This window comes from Oryctolagus cuniculus, chromosome 16, assembly GCF_051225735.1.
Source record: "Oryctolagus cuniculus isolate XC-2025 breed Fujian yellow rabbit chromosome 16, ASM5122573v1, whole genome shotgun sequence".
Classification (NCBI taxonomy): domain Eukaryota; kingdom Metazoa; phylum Chordata; class Mammalia; order Lagomorpha; family Leporidae; genus Oryctolagus; species Oryctolagus cuniculus.
The window spans coordinates 6,025,677-6,037,494 of NC_142882.1; the positions used below are offsets into that span (position 1 = coordinate 6,025,677).

General features: G+C 39.5%; 1 pseudogene; it reads left to right on the forward strand.

The window, feature by feature from the left end:
• The first annotated feature begins 4,252 nt into the window (after positions 1–4,252).
• Positions 4,253–4,862, forward strand: LOC127489627 (thioredoxin reductase-like selenoprotein T pseudogene; annotated as a pseudogene).
• The last annotated feature ends 6,956 nt before the right edge of the window (positions 4,863–11,818 follow it).

Genomic DNA, 11,818 nt, shown 5'->3' on the forward strand with positions numbered 1-11,818 from the left:
AAGTGCTTGGGCCCTGCACCCAAATGGGAGAGCAGGATAAGCACCTGGCTCCGGCCTTTGGATCAGTGTGGTGCACCAGCTGCAGCGCGCCAGCCACGGTGGCCGTTGGAGGGCAAACCAATGGCAAAGGAAGACCTTTCTCTCTGTCTCTCTCTTACTGTCCACTCTGCCTGTAAAAAAAAAAAACAATGCACAAAAATCAACAGTCTTTGTATACCCAGGAAATGCCACAGCTGAAAAGCTTTTAAGATCAACCCCATTCACAATACCTACAAAAACAAGTAAATATCTTGGAATAAAATTAACCAAGAATGTTAAAAAACCTCTACGATGAGAAATACAAAATCTTAAAGAAGGAAATAGAAGATGATACCAAAATATGGAAAAATCTTCCATGCTCATGGATTGGAAGAATCAATATCATCAAAATGTCCATTTTCCCAAAAGCCATTTATAGATTCAATTTGATACCAATCAAAATACCAAATACATTCTTTGCAGATGTGGAAAAATGATGCTGAAAATCATATGGAGGCACAGGACATCTCAAACAGCTAAAGCAACCTTGTACAACTAAAACAAAGCCTGAAGCATCACAATGCTTGATTTTAGTACATTCTACAGGGCAGTTGTAATCAAAATAGCATGGTGTTTGTACAGAAAGAGATGGATAGACCAATGGAACAGAATAGAAACACCAAAAATCAATCCAAACGTCTACAGCCAACTTATATTTGATTAAGGAGCTAAAACCAATTCCTGGAACAAGGACAGTCTAGTCAATAAATGGTGCTGGGAAAACTGGATTTCCATGTGCAGAAGCATGAAGCAAGACCCCTCCCTACCTTACACCTTACACAAAAATCCACTCAGCATGGATTAACGATCTCAATCTATGACCCGACACCATCAAAATATTAGAAACATTGGAGAAACCCTGCAAGATATAGGTACTGGCAAAGACTTCTTGGAAAAGACCCCAGAGGCACTGGCATTCAAAGCCAAATTTAACAATTTGGATTACATTAAATTGAGAAGCTACCGTACTGCAAAAGAAATACCCATGAAAGTGAAGAGGAAACCAACAGAATGGGAAAAATACTTGCAAACTATGCAACAGATAAAGGATTAATAACCAGAATCCACAAAGAGATAAAGAAAACCCACAACAACAAACAACCCAATTAGGAGATGGGCCAAGGACCTCAATAGATATTTTTCAAAAGAGAAAATCCAAATGGCCAACAGGCACATGAAAAAATGCTCAGGATCACTAGCAATCAGGGAAATGCAAATCAAAACCACAATGAGGTTTCACCTCACCCTGGTTAGAATGGCTCACATACAGAAATCTACCAACAACAGATGCTGTTGGGGATGTGTGGAAAGAGGGGACACTAACCCACTGTTGGTGGGAATGCAAACTGGTCAAGCCACTATGGAAGTCAGTCTGGAAATTCCTCAGAAACCTAAATATAACCCTACCATACAGCCCAGCCACCCCACTCCTTGGAATTTACCCAAAGGAAATTAAATGGGCAAACAAAAAAAAAGCTGTCTGCACCTTAATGTTTATTGCAGCTCAATTCACAATAGCTAAGACCTGGAATCAACCTAACTGCCCATCAACAGTAGACTGGATAAAAAAATTACGGGACATGTACTCTTTAGAATACTATACAGCAGTAAAAAACAATGGAATTCGCTCATTTGCAACAAAATGGAGGAATCTGGAAAACATCATGCTGAATGAAATAAGCCAGTCCCAAAGGGACAAATATCATATGTTCTCCCTGATCAGTGACAACAAACCAAGCACCAAAAAGAAACCTGTTGAAGTAAAATGGACACTATAAGAAACAGTGACTTGATCAGCCCTTGTTCTGACAGAAGATGAACAACTTAATACTTTATCCCTTTTAGTATTTTTTTTGTTCTACTTAATACTATTGGTTGAATTCTGCAATTAACACACAATTATTCTTAGGTGTTTAAATTTAACTGAAAAGTGATCCCTGTTAAAATATAAGAGAGGGAATAAGAGAGGGAGGAGATATACAGTTTGGCACATGCTCTATCGGACTTACCCCAAATGGTAAAGATAGAAACGTGCCAGGGGATTCCAATTCAGTCCCATCAAGGTGGCATGTACCAATGCCATCTCACTTTCAGCATGATTAGTTTCAGTTCATAATTGATCATAATGATAGGATTAAGTGTCAAAGGAATCACACAAACAAGACTAGTGTTTGACAATACTAACTGATAGAATTAAAAAGGAGAGAACAATCAAACATGGGAAGTGGGATACACAGCAGACTCATAGAATGGCAGATGTCCTAAACAGCACTCTGGCCTCAGAATCAGCCCTTAAGGCATTCGGATCTGGATGAAGAGCCCATGAGAGTATTTTAGGCATGGAAAGTCAAGACCCTCTGGCAAAAAAAGACCTAAATGAAAGATCTTTCCAAGGGGGATCCCAGTAGAAAGAACGGGCCATCAAAGAAGGAGGTACCTTTCTCTGAAAGGAGGAAAGAATTTCCACTTTGACCATGACCTTGTCTAAATAAGATCAGAGTTGGCAAACTCAAAAGGCTTCTATAGCCTTGGCAACTCATGACAAGAGCCTAAGGTGATTACTGACGCCATAAACAAGAGTGTCAATTGTTAAATCAACAACGGGAGTCACTGTGCCCTAAATCCCCATGTAGGATCTCTTTCCTTAATGTGCTGCACATTTTGAATTAATGCTATAACTAGTACTCAAACAGTACTTTGTACTTTGTGTTTCTGTTTGGGTGCAAACTGTTGAAATTTTTACTTAATATATACTAAATCGATCTTCTGTATATAAAGAAAATTGAAAATGAATCTTGATGTGAATGGAATAGGAGAGGGAGCAGGATGTGTGGGTTGCGGGTGGGAGGGAAGTTATGGGGGAAAAAGCCACTGTAATCCAAAAGTTGTACTTTGGAAATTTATATTTATTAAATAATTAAAATGATATCAAATATAAAAAACTTAGAAGAGGTAGTTGGTGCTAGAGATGATTTAATTTGATGAAGTGTGCATCCAAAAGTAAGATCAAGTTCTTTGGCTGCATGGACAGCCAAGTGATAACAATTGCAAGACATTTGGTGTAAAGCAGATCTTATTTTTCAGAACTGTTTAGCCTTGTAGACCAGGAAATGTTAGTAGGAGCTTTGGTTCTGGTGAGGACATGTGTCCTGCAAATATGAAAATCTTCACACTCTGTCCTCAGTAAATGTACAAATAATGATTAGAACATACGAATTTTTTGGCCATGACCAATCCATCTGTAAGAGTAATTACAGTAGAATTGAGGATAACCTGGATTGGCAGCTTTTTCCTGTAGATCCTTGTGCCTTTCATGCAGGTTTCTGTTCAAGTACTACCAGTATGTTTTTGCCTTTGTTTTTGCTATTGAGGAGATCAACAAGAATCCCCATATTTTAGCCAACATGCCCTTGGGATTTGATTTTTCTAATGTCATGCACAGTGAAGTGACAGTGATGGAGAATCTTTTCATCTGATTTTCACACATTTGTATGTGGGTAACTTTATTTAACTGTTTGTTGCCATAGATTAATGGAGAAAATAATAGAGTGTGTGTAGGCTTTGTCTGAATCTCACACCTAGTGATTTTTGGTTGTCCTTGTTTGTGGTTGAAAATGACTGAAATCTGACTTACGATGATATAGTTCTCTATCAGGTTTTCTTTGTCTGGCTTCATTGGGTCACTACTAAAATGTTTCTTTATGTAGCTGTGATAATTGACAAAGAGATACTTTCTCTAACTTGAATTTGTTGTACAAATTTTTGAGCAGTCTTATGCGAGGATGACACATTTCTTTTAGCTGCACCTGTTTTCAAGGACCTCCCATTTGCCAATCCTGCTGGTGACCTAGTGAATTTGAATCAAAAGAGAAAATTGGATGCTGAGTATGACATTCTCAACATCTGGAATTTTCCAAAAGGTGTTGGCCATAAGGTGAAAATAGGAGAGTTTTCTCCATATAACCAACAGTTGTCTCTCTCTGAGGATGTAATAGAGTGTGCCACAGGAATTACAGAGGTAAGTTGCTCCTAATTTAAAGTTCACACTACATACACATTGTTATCCACAGTTGCTGTGGGGTTTTGTGTCACATGCCTTGAAAAAAGACATGTACAGGGCTTTGAGCTGGATGCAGTCTTTCTAAAGGCAGCTGAAATGGCTGGTTCAATTAAAATGAGGTTTCTGCTGCTTCTCCTGGTGGTGGCATTGGTGGTGGCCTGGGGCAAGACCTTGGCTAACCTGGGCAGCATGCCCAGCAAAAGATTAAGAGGCAGTACGCTATGGGGCCACCACTTAGGTTTCAGATTTGTGTTTCCTGAGGTTATAGGTGTGTGTTTGAGGGGTATATGTGGGTTATTAGCCAGTGGTCCCCAGACATCCAATTGAAGAAGACAATTATTTCTCTTAACAAACATATAGACATAAAGCATCTTTTCTGTCAGTTTTCAAGCTAGTATTAATAGGCTTAATAATTGTTGGAAAAGATCCTTTTGCTTTCTATGACATGCCAGCTATTAGTATCTAGCAGTGGGCCCAGGAAAATAAGGTCTATCCATGTATCATGGTTTTCTTCTTAATGCTAACAACATGAGCAACATGATTGAGAACCAGTGTATGTCAACAGGTGCATTCGAGATAACTTTAAATGATGTACCTGTGTGGTCTAAACTGGAATCTGGTCACCTTCCATCCATGCAACAACTTGTTCAAATTTTTGACAATGAAATGAAACTCATTGTGCATATGGATTCAATCCCACACCATCAGTCATAGCCCCACGTATCAGCACTGAAAACTTTTTTACATTAATGGATTTTGAAAGAGCAGCATGACTGACATTATGAAGGCCTGTACTGAAAACAGCAAGCTGTTAATACAGACCAGATGCTTTTTTGGCAAGCTCATTGTACCTCTTGGAATACTGAATGCAAAAAGGTTTTTCAGTGCTAGCACATTTTGGAATTGTGCACATTTCATGGAGTGCAATAATACTGTATGATTTTCCTTCCTTTCCCAAATTCACACAGTTAATAGTTTTTTTTTTTTAAATGTAGACATTACATGCAACTTTCATAGACATATTTGAAAAAGTTACAATTTGATTTATTTTAAAGATGTCTGTTAAATCTGTTGTGCTTTTATATGAATTTTCACTTTTTATGGTTTAAAAACCAGTCTTTTTGGGAATGTAGCCAAAGTTTCCAAATGGCTTATGAGAGTTCAGTCAGACCTCTCTAATTTGGCCATGTCCAATTTATGTAGTTTTCAAAACACTGCAAATTGTGAACAGTGCACTATACAAGATTATAAGGGGAAATATAATATCAAGAGTACTCTACCAATCTATGTGTATGTGTGTGTGCACATATGTATGTGTGATTACCAAGGAACTACTATAACACCAACTGCTTTTTAAGTCCCATTATGTAGTTCAAGTGTCTTGCCTTGACCAATTTAATGAATTGATTTAACTGGGCCTTTATACTTAAATAAATAAAAAACTATGCAGATGTCAGTTAAATAAAATAATTCATTTTATTGTTCAGTATACCTGTTAACATTGTATTTAACAATCGTCTCTCTAAATTTTGTTTTTTTTTTTTGCTCTCAGATAACTTGATAAGGCATACACTTTAGATTCACTTACATTTTTAGGATAATTGAAACTTACTTAATTGAATCTCTTTGCAATGTTATCAGTTGCCTAATAGTTTGTCTAATATATCAGAAGTGTATTTGAGGAACAGAATTGGAAAAAAAAATTAAATTTAATATCATTTCAATGTTTTAAAAAGACAGTTAAAACAACCTAAACTGTTAAACACTGTAAGAATGACTTATCAGAAATACATCCATAATTTGGAAAAATAGTCATATTGCATCAATGATAACATGCTTCAGCTTCTAAATAGGAATTCAGTGGTAGAGCCAGTGGTAGGTCTAGATTTGTTAGTGGAAACAAATGGATTTAAGGAAAACATTGAAGAAGATAATTTCAAAGAAATAAACCCCTTAAGGGATGTTGCACACTATGGCACATTGCTACCAAATCTTTTAAAATGTCTTTTCTGGATTGAGGAAATGACTTGACATATACAACTCCAACTGTGATAGACAGATAAAGCCTTGGGATAATGTTTCCAGCATACTGTACAAGTTCATAGAGATCTGCCACTTTTCTTCCTTTGGCAAACTCATCTGTAAGGTAGACCTCTAAGTAGTGCAGTTCATCAGAAATAGCCATATAACGTTCATAGTAGCTTTTTATTGATAACATAGAAGTCTGCAGTTCACCCAGCATATTAGAAGCGCGTTTCAGAGCATCCGTGAGCTGGTTTTTATCCAGGCATCTCTTCATTTGGAACGACTGGACTTTCACAGCCTATATGGCTTCATCCAAGAGCTATTCCTGCTCATCCTGAGGTGACTGCTGTGGTGTAGGCAATGGCGACTCCCCCCAGCCTGCTGCAAGCAGCACCTACCCCACGCGGAACCTCCCGTGGTCAGGTGACTTTGCGGCCCCTTCAAGCCCTTCAAGCCCGCCCTCTCTAGTCCCGCCTTCCAGCTGGGGAGACAGCTCCTCCATTGGCCCGCTTCTAATAACCCAAGTCTCCCGTGTTTATTGGCCCATGCCACTTAACACTGGACTGACAGGCTTGTGTGCCAGCCGGTCTGTTCACAAGATGGGACAATAGGCCATGTGTTTCAAGACAGGAGCTATCTCTCCAGGGCACATAGGAGACAGAAGGAGGGGAAGGCACTGTTAAACGAGTTTCTCAAAAAAGAAGGAATTCAAGGAGGGGGAACCACCACAGCTCTGCTTTAATATTTTATTAGATTATATTCATTTATATAATTAAAAGGCAAAGAGAGAGAGAGGGAGAGAAAGAGGGAAGAGATCTTGCATCCACTGGTTCACTTCATAAATGGCCAATAAGTCTGGAGTGGGGCTGATACAAGGTCAGGAGCCAGGAGATTCCTCTGTGTCTCCCACTGGAGTGTAGGGGTCCAAGCACATGTCCATGCTGCACTGCTTTCCCAGGTGATGTAGCAGGGAGCTGAATCAGAAGAGGAGCAGCTGGACATGAATGGACACTCAGTTAGGATGCTGGTGCCTCAGGTGCAGGCTTACATTACTGCAATACATTGCCACCCCCAGGGATCTTTATTGTGCAGCTCTGGGGCTGCAGCATCACTGGGAGTTAGTGAAGGCCTTCAAATGACCACTGCTAGCAGTCCTAGTGATTGAGAATTCAGCCAAGTCAACAGCCTGTGTGCCACAGGCTCAGGTGAGGCTTCTCAGGCAACAGCAGAGGCTGGAGGTTCATCCTCCACAGGAGCCCTCAGTGGTTGGAAATGCCCTTGACCTTGCCTCTTCACATCCAGAGCATGGGGTGCTTGAGACATGTTGCCTTCTCATGTAGCAGCACAGCCCCAGACCCTTGGGAGAGAGCTGCTTTCTTCTCACCACCTCCTCTCAGCTCCTCACAGATCTGCCACCCAGGGACAGCCCCAGAGAATGCCCCCAGCCCTGTGGAAAGTTGTGGGAAAGTCCCTGATGAATCCTCATGGGATTTCTAGGGGCCAGTGTCAGTGTGGCTTCATGGTTTCGTCAGATGCAGTTTCTCTATGAAGTAAACACATTTTTCTTAACTTTTCACCACTAAGTGGGAAAGTTCCAATTATTTATAATCCATGTTAGAGAATTTGTAATTTTTGAAATATCCAAAATTCAGAATAGCAAGTCTTGTTCACTCACTCCCCAACGTTAGATGACACACTTAACTCACTTTCCCCTCGGTCTTTATTCTGCCTCTCCAGTTTATCTGATTATAATTTGATCATTTTATTCTTGCTGGCACTAAAATATCATTTGCAGCCTATGGTGGTTTGTATTTTGCATTTTGTGAGTGGGGCATAAACAATATATTTCGACAATGACTGTACTCTGCTTTTACAATGATTACTTTCATAGCCTTAATATTTCTCTATACATTGCTTTCAGATCTTACCTGGTATCAGAATTAGCCAGTCAGGTGTATTGAAACAGTAGGACTGCTGGTGGATACACTCTCTGCCTTCACATTCAGTAGATCTTTTTGGAGGGCAGAGGATGAGCACCTGCACCTGGCAGTGATATGATATGGCAGTGGTAGGGGTGGGTTCCCTGGTTAATCATGATAAGGGAGCATCCTCCTGGCTTCTTCCCCACAATTTTGGTGAAACTAGTAATCCTGAAATGTAAAATAATTCTAATGTACCTTGTCTCCCATGGGCTGGAAATTTACATCTTACTTGAACAGTATATTGTAGAACTTTTTTATTTTGGAACAGAAAGTCTTGCCTCACACAGACTTCAGCATTTGATGAGGAAGTTAATTTGTTTGCTCTCCTTGTTCTGGCAATCCAGTTGATTGAGTATGGTGTGATCTTCCTAATCCCAATAATTTGAGACTGAGTTTTCCTTTTAGGTAGTTTGCATGTTATATTTTTTGAAGGACTCATGAAGAGAAATTATTTAGACAATGCCTGAACTCTCTGTGTATGTTAATATCTGGGGTTTTTCCTAAATCAATATCTTCAAATAAATCTTGCCTCATAATCATGTTGAGAACTTACTGTAACAGGGAGGTTGTTGAGATGTACTCTGATGTATTACCTGATAGATCTGGAGATGGCCAATGGCGTTCAGCTCCACACGGGGTAAATAGGAGCCTCTGCCTAATTCTGCTTCCCTGTGTTTTATGATTTCCCTTCTTCTTCATTTAACACAAGAGCAAGTTCACTGATTTGAAATTTCCTTCTTTTCTGAAAGAAAGCATGAGAGTTTTCTATCACAAAATATCATGGTCTTTCAAACAGTGTAGTGTGGTTTACTTTGCTGCATTTGCTTGAGGAGAAAACCCCAGGAAAAAGGCAATGGATTGGCCAACGCCATGGCTCACTAGGCTAATCCTCCACCTGGGGCACCAGCACCCCAGGTTCTAGTCCCGGTCGGGGCTGGATTCTGTCTCAGTTGCTCCTCTTCCAGTCCAACTCTCTGTTGTGGCCTGGGAGTGCAGTGGAGGATGGCCCAGGTCCTTGTGTACTGCACCTGCATGGGAGACCAGTAGGAAGCACCTGGCTCCTGGATTCAGATCAGTGCAGTGCACGCGCCTGCCATACCAGCCATTTGCGGGGTGAACCAATGGAAAAGGAAGACCTTTCTCTCTGTCTCTCACTGTATAACTCTGCCTGTCAAAAAAAAAAAAAAAAGAAAAGGAAAAAGGCAGCAGATTGCAAACACTTGAATATTTTTGCATAAACCAAAAACAGACAAAGGCAAAGAGCCATCCTAAAAGGAGATTTGTCTGTATGTCCCCATCAAATGGGCAAATTAATCTGGGAATCCCAGATAAACTCTGAGTCAAGGACAAGAATATGAAATCATTCAACATGAGATCATCCCATGACCAGGAGAAATCAATATGGACTCTAGTGGAATAAAAGATTATATTAAGAACACAGAAACCTCACAGATGAAAATTCACACAGTAAGGCCTTATAAAGCAGCCTCATTGGACACATGAAAGAGAAATAGACCATTGTTGATGACAGCAGAATAAAACAATATTAAATTTAAAATAACTGCATTAGACTGTAAACCTCCAACTGTTAGTTTTCCCAGTGTCATAATATCTTCTTAGTACTGATTACCTGTTCAAAGAGAAAGGATGGATTTATATGTCATACCCACTTGCAAGCTGTCTGCAAAAGCCTGTTTGGCAGAAATCATATACAGCTTTCTAGAGAAGAGGAGGAGGAGGAGATGATTAGGGCAGAGGAATTAGATGAAAACTGGAAGAATGATGGGTAGAGAGAAGAGAAAGAATAGATATAGGTCAGAAAGTAATTTTTGCTTAGAACGAGCATTTTCAACTTATCTTACCAAAGCAACATAGATAATCTATCTGGGTGCTAAAATGTTTGAAGTTTATGCATAAATGTTTCATAACACTCATTTTCCATGAATTTTCTGAAGCCTTCTCATTGTATGAAGTTCATTCTCTCCATTCAAAACCTTTGCTCAGTGAACTGTGTGCATTCAGATTGACTCTTCTCTTAGTTTCTACACATTAGAGAGACAGGAGATACTTGCTCTCTGATTCAGATTTACTTTTCTTGTTTAACTGAATAGAAAAGAAGTTTCTCCATTGTACTTGTAATAAATATAGCTTGTCAAGGCATTCTATTTTCATTGTACGCAAGTCACTGAATTCTCATTGTATTTTGTGCCTATTCAGCATCTCACTTTGCATGTGCTACTATTCAAAATCTCCCTAATGGCATCAGAGCAGTGGCTAGGCAATGGAAAATTTGTTTTGCTTAAAATTTTAGGCACCGCATTTAGAGCAACTTGAATTTAGAAACTTTTGAATGGAATAATAGAGTTCTCTTAAATGCCCTCTTGTCTCCTTCCTTATTAGATTTACTCAGTTAGCAATACCTCACACTGATATGCAAGCACAAATGATGAGTCAGTGTTGCTCATCATCATTCCCTACATGACATGGTATCCATTGTGTTTACTTTCATGTTGTTCAGTCTGTGGGTTTGGCAAAGGTTTAACACTATGTAGCTTCCCTGAGGGGGTCCTACATAATAGTCCTGAAAGTCACTTGAATTCAAAAAGTACAGGTGTCCGCAGACATCATCCTGCCCTTGGTGTATGTGGAGGTGAGAATAAATACATGGCTTCTGGCTGGTATTTTCTGCTTTATAGTAAAAAGTGAGAAGTATTCAAATATTCCCTAATTCTCATGAGAGCATCGACCAGGGTTGTAGGGTCAAAAACAGTCATCATAGGATTAGAGTGGTAGACAGCAATGTGGAAAGGTTTCCTGTTTTACAACTGAATATGTGGTGATCTGATATACAGAATGGGAACTTCCAAACTCAGGGTGATTACTGGTTCCACAGTGATTGAAAACCACATATCCTAGTGGATATCTCTATAAACAGGATTGGTTTGGGGTCTCTGTGGCATCAAGGCAATGTGTGCTACCCAGGACACTGTGGGAAGCTGCCCCTTTGCTCTCTTGGTCTTTGGAATGTGTGATCCTAGAGTGTTCTTGTTTGAAACCTGAATGAGTTGGGCCATCTCAGAAACTTGCCTAATGCCTCCCTTTGAGGCCCCTGAAGCAATCAAAGTATATAATTGCAAAAAGTTCATGGAGAGGTTTTTTTGACAAAGCCCTTGCAACAAATTTTACTAACAGGAGCTTCTCCCTTGAGTCTTTGTATCCATGGACAAGGAGAAAATCCTGGCACCTGGGATGGAGAAGATCATCCACAAATATGTTTTTCTTTTTGTATTATTCATCAGAACAGAAAACCTCAGCTGCAGAGCCTCACGGCAGATAACTTTCAGGTCCCCCCATGGATTGCTGGACAGCTGGTGGAAAGAAGTCAAATGGAGCAGTAATAAAATGGCTTGATTCAGGCAAATATATAATAATAATTATATTTTAATAGTGAATTACACTTGTGAACTTTAATGCTTCTAATCTTCAAAATGTAGGATGTGTCCCGGATTCTATCTTTTTCTGAACAAAAGTACAGACATCCCAGAAGGGGGATCATTCTGCTTCTGCCCCTCTTTAGTATATTTTCTTTTAGAGATAAGTTAAATGTTACACATATAAATATACAATAATTTCATGATACAGAATATTGTAACTTGTAGGACAGAATAATTGT